We start from the raw sequence: 9,351 nt of genomic DNA on the forward strand, positions 1-9,351 counted from the left end.
GGTTATCTAACTGGGACTTGTTATTCAAAAGACTGTCTTTAGGGGCAGTGGGGATTCATCAATAGGAACTGGTTTCACCTGAGAGTGTGAGAGCTTTAGCACAAACATCAAGATTGAGACCTTTATTTTACAGAATCCAAAGTCAGAGAGGGTGGGAAGATGGCTCAAGGCCACACAGACATATCATGACCAAACTGGGACTGGAATTAAAAACTCAGAAAGTTTAATAAAACATGCTTACTCCCATCAGTCCTCAAAAAGATTTCTAAAACATCACAATTATAAACAAACTCCCAGGAAAAATAGTATCTCAGAAAGAGCAGTTGGCAAATATTTAGGCAATATACAATGTGATATTACATAGAAAGCACAAATTGTGGGGTCATACTCTCAGGGTCTAAATCCTGAGTTCTCCATATGTGTAATCTGTGGCCTGCTTGAACCCATTTGCTCAAGCTTTTCCAGAGCTGAATTAGGAAAATGTTTTACAACTGCTAAAAGCACTCTATGGATAGGCATAGAAATTATTAATAGGAAAGCAGCATGAACATACAACTTTCTAGTGTTTCCTTAGATTCCCAAGAGGATATTTTAAGAGTTGACACTGGAGTTAAGACTGGCATCTGCTGTGAAAATAAGATCAGAAATTACTCCAAAGAAAACTGGAGCCTACTTGCCTTGCCTACAAACCTCACAGAGTCCCCGTAGGAAGTGTTACGACTGCTGAGGGCTGCCTGTGAGCTCTGAGAGGCGGGTAGTCAAGGAGGGCTGGGTCAGCTTCACACCAGCTCCACACATCTCACTTCACATTCTTGTGCTCATGAGGCAGTGTCGGCACACATTCAGCCAAGGAAAGGCATGAGACAAGACCCGAAGTGTGACTCCGAGATGCACAGCTCAGTTGCCAAGAATTCAGGTCATGTGCTGCCTCCCGATGTCGCAGGCACATGTAGAGCATCTTCCTCCTCTCCCTCCCCCCCCGTACACCAGGACATGAGGAGCGTGGTTGCTGATACCTGTATTGCAAATCCATGAATTCACTTCCCTTCATCCCAGGCACTGAGAAACAATCAGTTCCTTCAGTCAAAGGACAGAAGTGTGTTTGCTCTGCGCCTTGACAATCACCCTTTGGTTTCCAAGTCAGAATGAATACCCAAATCCTACTGGGCATGCAGAATGGGGCCTGCAAAATTCTCCAAGGGAAGATATGTGAAGCCATTTGCAAAGCGTCCCTCACTGCACCTCTTCCTATTTATATTTCCCAACTGTGCACATTCTCTGTGCCCCCGCAACCTGACACGATTTTTTTGTAAGCAAGATAGTATTGTTCACCCACTCGAGATTCATATGAAGAATGTAAATCTGCGATTCAAGATCAGAAGCAGAACCTGCGTTTGTGAGGCAGAAGGGGTCTGGCTACAGAAGAGAGTGGTGCACTTGGAGTACACGCAAACAGTCTGAGAATACATCCCAGCCCACAGTCAAGGAGGAGGCTTCTAGGAAGTCCTGGGAGCTGCTGGGACTGGGAGACACCGAAATTGCTGCTGCTCAACAAGTGAGACTTGTTAGAAAAAAAATAGGGAGCCAGCACCGCGGCTCACTAGGCTAATCCTCCACCTTGCAGCGCCGGCACACCGGGTTCTAGTCCCGGTTGGGGCGCCGGATTCTATCCCGGTTGCCCCTCTTCCAGGCCAGCTCTCTGCTGTGGCCAGGGAGTGCAGTGGAGGATGGCCCAAGTGCTTGGGCCCTGCACCCCATGGGAGACCAGGAGAAGTACCTGGCTCCTGCCATCGGATCAGCGCGGTGCGCCGGCCACAGCGCGCCAGCCGCGGTGGCCATTGGAGGGTGAACCAACGGCAAAGGAAGACCTTTCTCTCTGTCTCTCTCTCTCACTGTCCACTCTGCCTGTCAAAAAAAAAAAAAAAAGAAAGAAAGAAAAGAAAAATAGGGAAAACGACTCCTTTGGTTGTGGAGTTGTGTTGGGGAGCAAAGAAAGATAAGGTTGTGTTAGGAAGTATGGGTTAGGCTAGGCGTGGAGATAGGAAGCCACGCAGGCCCAGTGCTGCAACACCCAGTTTGGAGATTTGAGTTTCAGGCCTCACAACACTTGCAGAAGTCCCTTTCCTTCCTCTTTCAACCAGACTAACAACTGAAGGGCTTAGTTCATATCCTTCCCTTATTAGAACGCAGGCTCCATAAGGCATGGGTTGCCTGTTCTGTTCAGTACTGTATGCCCTCCAGCTCCTCAACCAGTAGGTGCTAAGAACTATCTGCCATATAAATCAACAGATTCAACAGCACGTAACAGGTTGAAAAGGAAAAGGAAGCCAATGTCCTTTCATCTTGTCGATAGAGTCTTTACTGCGGAAACAAACTGAAGAGCAATGAAGTGCAATTTCCTCTGGCGGCTGGATTTTGAACACAGATTTTTTTCAGACGGTGGATGTAACTTGCTACAAAAACTAGAAGGGCTATTACCTTAGTTTGAGCTTTCCTGAAACACAGCCTGAGCTAAACACTTGGGCGATTTAAAGGTGAGGGAGAGGGCAGAGTGAGAGGGGAAAGAGAGAAAGTAAATATGAGGCTACAACACTCAAGTCATGGCTGTGAGTGATGAGCTCAGTTCAACAATTATTCAGACCAAAGTGTTAATAACACCAAGACTGAAAATTCTGAGGAGAGGCACCAAGATGGGGAAACAGGAGGGAGTTTACTGCTCTAGTCTAGAGGAAGATAGCTAAAAAAAGAAAAAGAAAAAATGTAGAGAGAGTGCATTATCAAGGAGAGTTAGGGAGAAAATGGCAGAGGAAACACCACACAAACTAGAGGGACACTGTGTATACATGTGGAGGGTGTGGACCTGTACAACTCAGGACCCCACAGCCAAGAGCCTCAGCGAGGTGAGACCAGACTGCAACAGCCCAAGCCACTGGCGATAAAGCTGTGGGAAGAGCCCACAGTGAGTCTGGCTTGGAGCCCTGTAAGGGACACTATAACTGCCAACCTAGAGGGAAAACAAGCTGGGGGGGGGGGGGCACATTTCTCTCTCCCCAACCACCCGGCACTGGTGTCCTGTAACTAGCAGAAAGCTGCAAGGCAGCATTTGGACACACCATAACAGCTGTGCCAGCTACTGTCCACCCGCCAGCAGCCAGCTGAGAGAGAATGCCTGAGTGTGACTGGAAGAACTGACAGGGGTCTGGGTGTTCATGACTATGGGAGCCTTGTGTGCTGAGACTGTGAAAACACTGCAGCTGTGTGCGAAGGTCCAGGGTGAGGTTGGGTCTTTGGGCAGTCATGGTGGGCGGCTCAACACGCTCAGAGTTCCCTGACTCTCTGGTGAGGGCCATTGCTGTGGGATCTGTGCTCACACCGAGTACGGCACAGATCCTTTGTGTGGCTCTTGGACAGTATGGATATTATACTCACTGGGGCTAGCACCCAAGCATTGGTATCCTCGGAGGAGAGGAGGTGAGCGTGAGACTATGCCAAGAGAGCTAAACAAACCTCCCATCTCATTAAAAAAAGAAAAGGGAGAGAGTGAGATTGATTTACCACGCCCGTTTGGGAGCCACTTTGGACTCTCCCCTCACCATGGATCACTAAACAGAGCTCCATGGCGACACCCAGCACACGCCTCAGGGTAGGCACTGAAACAGCAGGCACTCCACTAATCCACAGAGGTATACTCCAAAGATAAAACCATCTCAGGAAAAAAAATAATAAGCCAAGTATCTCCACAAATGCCTAAAAATAAGCACAGCAATTCAAGAAACAAGACTAAGGAAGAAAACATGACGCCTCCAAAGCAGCACACAACACTTCAATACTAGAATGTGAAGATGAAGAGATTGAAGAAATGCCAGAAATGGAATTCAAAAAATTGATTGTAGGGTTACTTAGAAGTAATCAGAAACAAATCCATGAACTAAAGAGATCCATACATAACATGAGAGAAAATTTTTCTCACAAAATTAGGATTTTAAAGAGAAATCAAAACAAAATATAAGAAATTAAGGATTCAATAAAATAAATAAATAATGTGATGAAAAACCTTAACAACAGACTCAGTAAGGCAGAAGAAGGAATATCCGAGTTAGAAGACAAATCTCTGGAAATTTTACAGTCACACCAAAAACAAGAAGAAAATAGAAAACTAAAAAACAGTGTAGGAGATCTAGGGGATACTATGAAACAACCCAACATATGGGTTCTAGGAGTTCCTGAAGGTGTGGAAAGAGATAAAGGATTAGAAGGCCTTTTTAGTGAAACAATTGCAGAAAACTTCCCTAATTTGGAGAAAAAAAAAGGGACATCCAAGTACAGGAAGCACATAGAACTCCTAATAGACATGACCAGAAAGGATCCTCACCATGACACATTATAGTAAAACTCTCCACAGTTAACATAAAGAAAAGATTCTAAAATATGCATGAGAGAAATGCCAGATTACTTTTAGAGGATCTCCAATTAGACTCCAGCTAAGTTCTCACTAGAAACTCTACAGGCTAGGAGAAAATGGTGAGATATATTCCAAGTCTTAAGAAAAAAAAAACCTGTCAGCCCAAAATACTGTGCCCTGCAAAGCTCTCATTTATGAATGGAGGTGAAATAAAGAGCTTTTATAACAAACAGAAATTGAAAGGATTTGTCACCACTTGTCCAGCCTCACAAAAAATTCTAAAGGATGTGCTACACACAGAAACACAGAAACACGGCCTTCATTGTAAAAAAAGGTGAAGGCAGAAAACCTCCCAGTAAAGTACAAAGGAAATCAAAAGTTTAAAAATAGGAATAATTTTTGAAAAATGGCAGGGACAAGTCATTACTTATCAATAGTCACCTTGAATGTAAATAGCCTCAACTCTCCAGTTAAAACACACAGACTGGCTGAATGGAAAAAAATTGATTTGCTGCCTAAAAGAAACACATCTCACCAACAAAGATACATGCAGACTGAAAGAGAAAGGATGGAAAAAGATATCCCATACTAACAGAAACCAAAAAAGAGCCAGTGTAGCCATCTTAATATCAGACAAAATAGACTTTAACACAAAAACTGTTGAAAGAGACAAAGAAGGGTACTATGCAATTTTGTTTTTGTTTTTGACAGGCACAGTTAGACAGTGAGAGAGAGAGACAGAGAGAAAGGTCTTCCTTCCATTGGTTCACCCCGCAAATGGCCGCTACAGCCAGTGCGCTGCGCCAATCTGAAGCCGGGAGCCAGGTGCTTCCTCCTGGTCTCCCATGCGGGTGCAGCGACCCAAACACTTGGGCCATCTGCTACTGCCTTCCCAGGCCACAGCAGAGAGCTGGACTGGAAGAGGAGCAACCAGGACTAGAACCCGGGATGCCGGCGACGCAAGCAGAGGATTAGCCTAGTGAGCTGTGGCGCCAGCCCTACTATGCAATGATTAAGGAATCAATTCAACAGGAAGATGTGACTATAATAAATGTATATGCACCTAGTTACAGGGCACCTGGCTATTTGAAAGAAATGTTAATGCATATAAAGGGAGACATAGATTCCCATACAGTAGTAATGGAGGATTTCAATACCCCATTGTCAGCAATGGACAGATCAAGAAGACAGAAAATAAGCAAGGAAACAACAGAGTTAATTGACACTATAGACCAAATGGACCTAACTGATATCTACAGAACTTTTCATCCTACAGTTGCGGAATACACATTCTTCTCACCAGTACATGGAACTTTCTCTAGGATATACCACAGACCAGGCCATAAAGCAAGTCTCAGTAAATTCAAAAAAATCAAAATCATACCATGCATCTTCTCTGACCACAATGGAGTGAAGCTGGAAATCAACAACTCAAGAATCTCTAGAACATATGCAAACACACAGAGACTGAACAGCAGGCTCCTGAATGAACTGTGGGTCATAGAAGAAATCAAAAGAGAAATCAAAAAACAGCTGAGGAACAGTTTTTTTCATACTATTTGTTGAACTCTTTACTTAATATAGAGTTAATCATCTGTGTATAAAGTTAATTGAAAACATATATTAGCAAAAATAAGAATTGGAACAGGAGAGGAAGGAGGAAGAAGAGTGGGAATGGGGGCAGGAGGGTGGTAATGGTGGGAAGGATCACCATCACTATGTTCCTAAAGTTGTATTTATGAAATGCATGAAGTTTGTATACCTTAAATAAAAGGTTTCTAGGAAAAAAATGGTTTGGACCCAAATTTTTAAAAAGTTACAGAAAAACAAAAAGTAAATTCTGAGTTAGATCAACAAGGCACTCACAAGGAGGGATTAATTAGTGTCAAGAAAGCATCATTTCAATTCAAATGCCACAGTTCTGTACCCCTAAATAGCACTGTGCAATAAAATCACATAATCGCATCCTCTTGAGTAGGTTGGTGTTGAGTTTATCAGTCTCATCCATTCTCCAGTCTTGTCACTTACTGAAATTGAGTTACTGTGAGAAATTTCACCACTGCCCCAAAAATAGAACAATTAAATCATTACACTTCATTCAGACAATTTACTCTAACTGGGAAGCCAGGGGCTGAGGAGATGCTCCTCTGGAAAGGCAGCTACATTACTCAATCTGTTCTGGGTCTGGGATTGGGACAGAGAAATCTCTGATGCTGCCTAAGCAATTCCTTTAGACGTGTCAGAAAAGAAATTTTTGGTGAAAGTAATAAAAATAAAGAGAATTGTAATGAATGTTTCCTGAATCTTTTTTCTCAGTCTGAAGGATTATATTATGAAATTATATCCCCCATTAATTTTAGCACCAAAAATATTCTTTTATTCAATAATAGAATTATTTCATGATTCCTTCCTCCCCACCAATTTTAAGAATAATTTACTGCTCTGAAAACCCAAGAATTTGATCATCACTGGCTGAGTAGAAAAGAAGCCTGTTTAGAATCCATGCACCGGGTTGTGTTACATCAACTTGGTCACTTTGGGAATTACATTTCCCAGAATGTCTTTCCCTTTGCGTTTTCAGTTTAGAGTTGCACATAAGAGAGACCTATGTGATATTTAGAAAACAGAAGCAAAACTGTAGTCACTAATCCCTGGAGGGCTTTTGTCAGATATTTTGACAGACAGACACAGAGGTGCCCAACAGTCCCAGTGGTGTTCATCCTGTCTACATTCCACTCTTCTCAACTCACGGTCCTGAGTGACCCCAGACTCAGCACCCAGTGCTTGGCTACAGATCAGCAGAGCTGTTTGCCGGACAGAAGCAACCATTTCCCATAGAGTTCTATGCAGACTCCCTGGTAATGACTGCTTCAGCAACCAGAAGTGCTTGACTTTCAGACTGCCTGGCTGGTGCCTCCTTCTCTGATCCTCATATTCCCCCTTCAGACCTTCACTGCTCTATCTATGCCCTCCCATAACTACATGAGATTGAATTCCTAGAATAAACCCCTAGTCCCATCATGGTCACAGGGACCCTGTTCAGCTAACTAGACCTTAATTGAAAAAGTCATCAATTACAGAAGTGACTCCAGGAGAACAGAATGGTGAAGATAGGAATCCAGAACTGGTTACTGACCTGATGAGATTTAAAGGTATTATTGACTACATTCCCACTGGTAAATGTACACAGACGATGAATGACAGAATAGTTACTAAGGCCGGCGCTGTGGCTCACTAGGCTAATCCTCTACCTGCAGAGCTGGCACACCAGGTTCTAGTCCCAGTCGGGGTGCTGGATTCTGTCCCGGTTGCCCCTCTTCTAGTCCAGCTCTCTGCTGTGGCCAGGGAGGGCAGTGGAGGATGGCCCAAGTCCTTGGGCCCTGCACCCCATGGGAGACCAGGATAAGTACCTGGCTCCTGCCATCGGATCAGCGTGGTGCGCCGGCCGCAGCGACCATTGGAGGGTGAACCAACGGCAAAGGAAGACCTTTCTCTCTGTCTCTCTCTGTCACTGTCCATTCTGCCTGTCAAAAAGAAAAATCGTTACTAAAATATTGTCTGTAGTCACCTGGAATCGAGTCCCTGTAGAAAGTAAGGCTTTGTGTGGCCAAGTAATGTCTTACAGAGAACATTTCAGTGGAAACACAGTATCAAGACTTTGAGATTCTTGCTTAGGAGAGCTACAGAGTTTGGAAGGGAGATTATGAGCTCAGGGCCTTGAATATCCAGCTAAAGGGCTGCACTGGTTATCAGAAGACTTCTATTATTGCACTGATAGACCCTATGTCTCCTAGGGCCACAGAATTCAGATTATGAAAGTCGATCCCAGAGTCTAACCCTACAGGTGAATTTTATAAGATGCCGTTCTACAAAATAGAATTTATGCACCAAACCAGAGTCCAATGTACAGTACCACATACTCATAGCTAGACTGCTTATGTCTGAGAAGTAAAGGCTGAAAGAGGGTGTGGCTACTTTTGTTACTGTATTAGATTTAATCATCTGCATAAGAAATTTTTTGCTCTTTCTGTTGATGTGGCAACTTTGAGCTTAGTAGGTCTGTAAGACACACTGCCCAAGGGAGAAATAGTTCCACCAGTAAGCAAAGCCATTAAACTGGAAGTTGAGATTTCCCCCTAACCTATTTGAGTCCCTCACACCAATGCACCAACACTCAGCTCTGAGACGCTGAGCATGGGCTGTGTTAACCTGGCTTCCTTGCCATCAGATCCCGGGGAGTTTGGCATGAATGGGAGGCACTGAGAGAAAATTCAAAGGATAAGAGAATCCTGGGTTGGCAATGGCTGTTTTGCTCTATCAAAACCCACCATTCTTGGCAAATAGACCTCTCCAATAGCTATAAATCTCCTTGGGTTCTAGAAATTACCTCCCTCTTTGACTTTCAACCTGGGGCCAGTGATGGATTCCTGCTGTTGGAATGTTTAACCCTGCCCACCCCTGTGTTAGTCAGCCCTTCATCAAGCCTCTCCAGCCACCCACTGGGCATGGGGTCATTCTGCCAGCTCCCTGACTGGAGATCAGGATCTCATTCAGGTCTCTCTGCTTAATTTTCTCATTAGCTCTCATAGTGATTAAAGTCATTGACTTATTCTTTCTAAGTATGTAGACAGATCATCTGTAAATAATTCATTTTGATCAATTAAAGACACTTTTAAAAATATTAGACAAAGATTTCCCAGAATACCAAAAGCAAACAAACAAACCTTGACAGCTTAAATTTAACTGAAAGTTCAAAACTTCCTTTTGAAAAGGTCCTATTAAAATGAAAAGGCAACCTACAGAATAGGAGAAATTATTTACAATGTGTATTTCTGATAAGGAGGCCTTTATCCAGAATACATAAGGAACACCTAGAACCCAAGAATAAGAAGACAAAAAATTTTAATAAGAAAAATTTTAAATTAAAAAAAAGATTTATTTATGTGCTC

This window comes from Oryctolagus cuniculus, chromosome 12, assembly GCF_051225735.1.
Source record: "Oryctolagus cuniculus isolate XC-2025 breed Fujian yellow rabbit chromosome 12, ASM5122573v1, whole genome shotgun sequence".
NCBI classification, from domain to species: Eukaryota; Metazoa; Chordata; class Mammalia; order Lagomorpha; family Leporidae; genus Oryctolagus; species Oryctolagus cuniculus.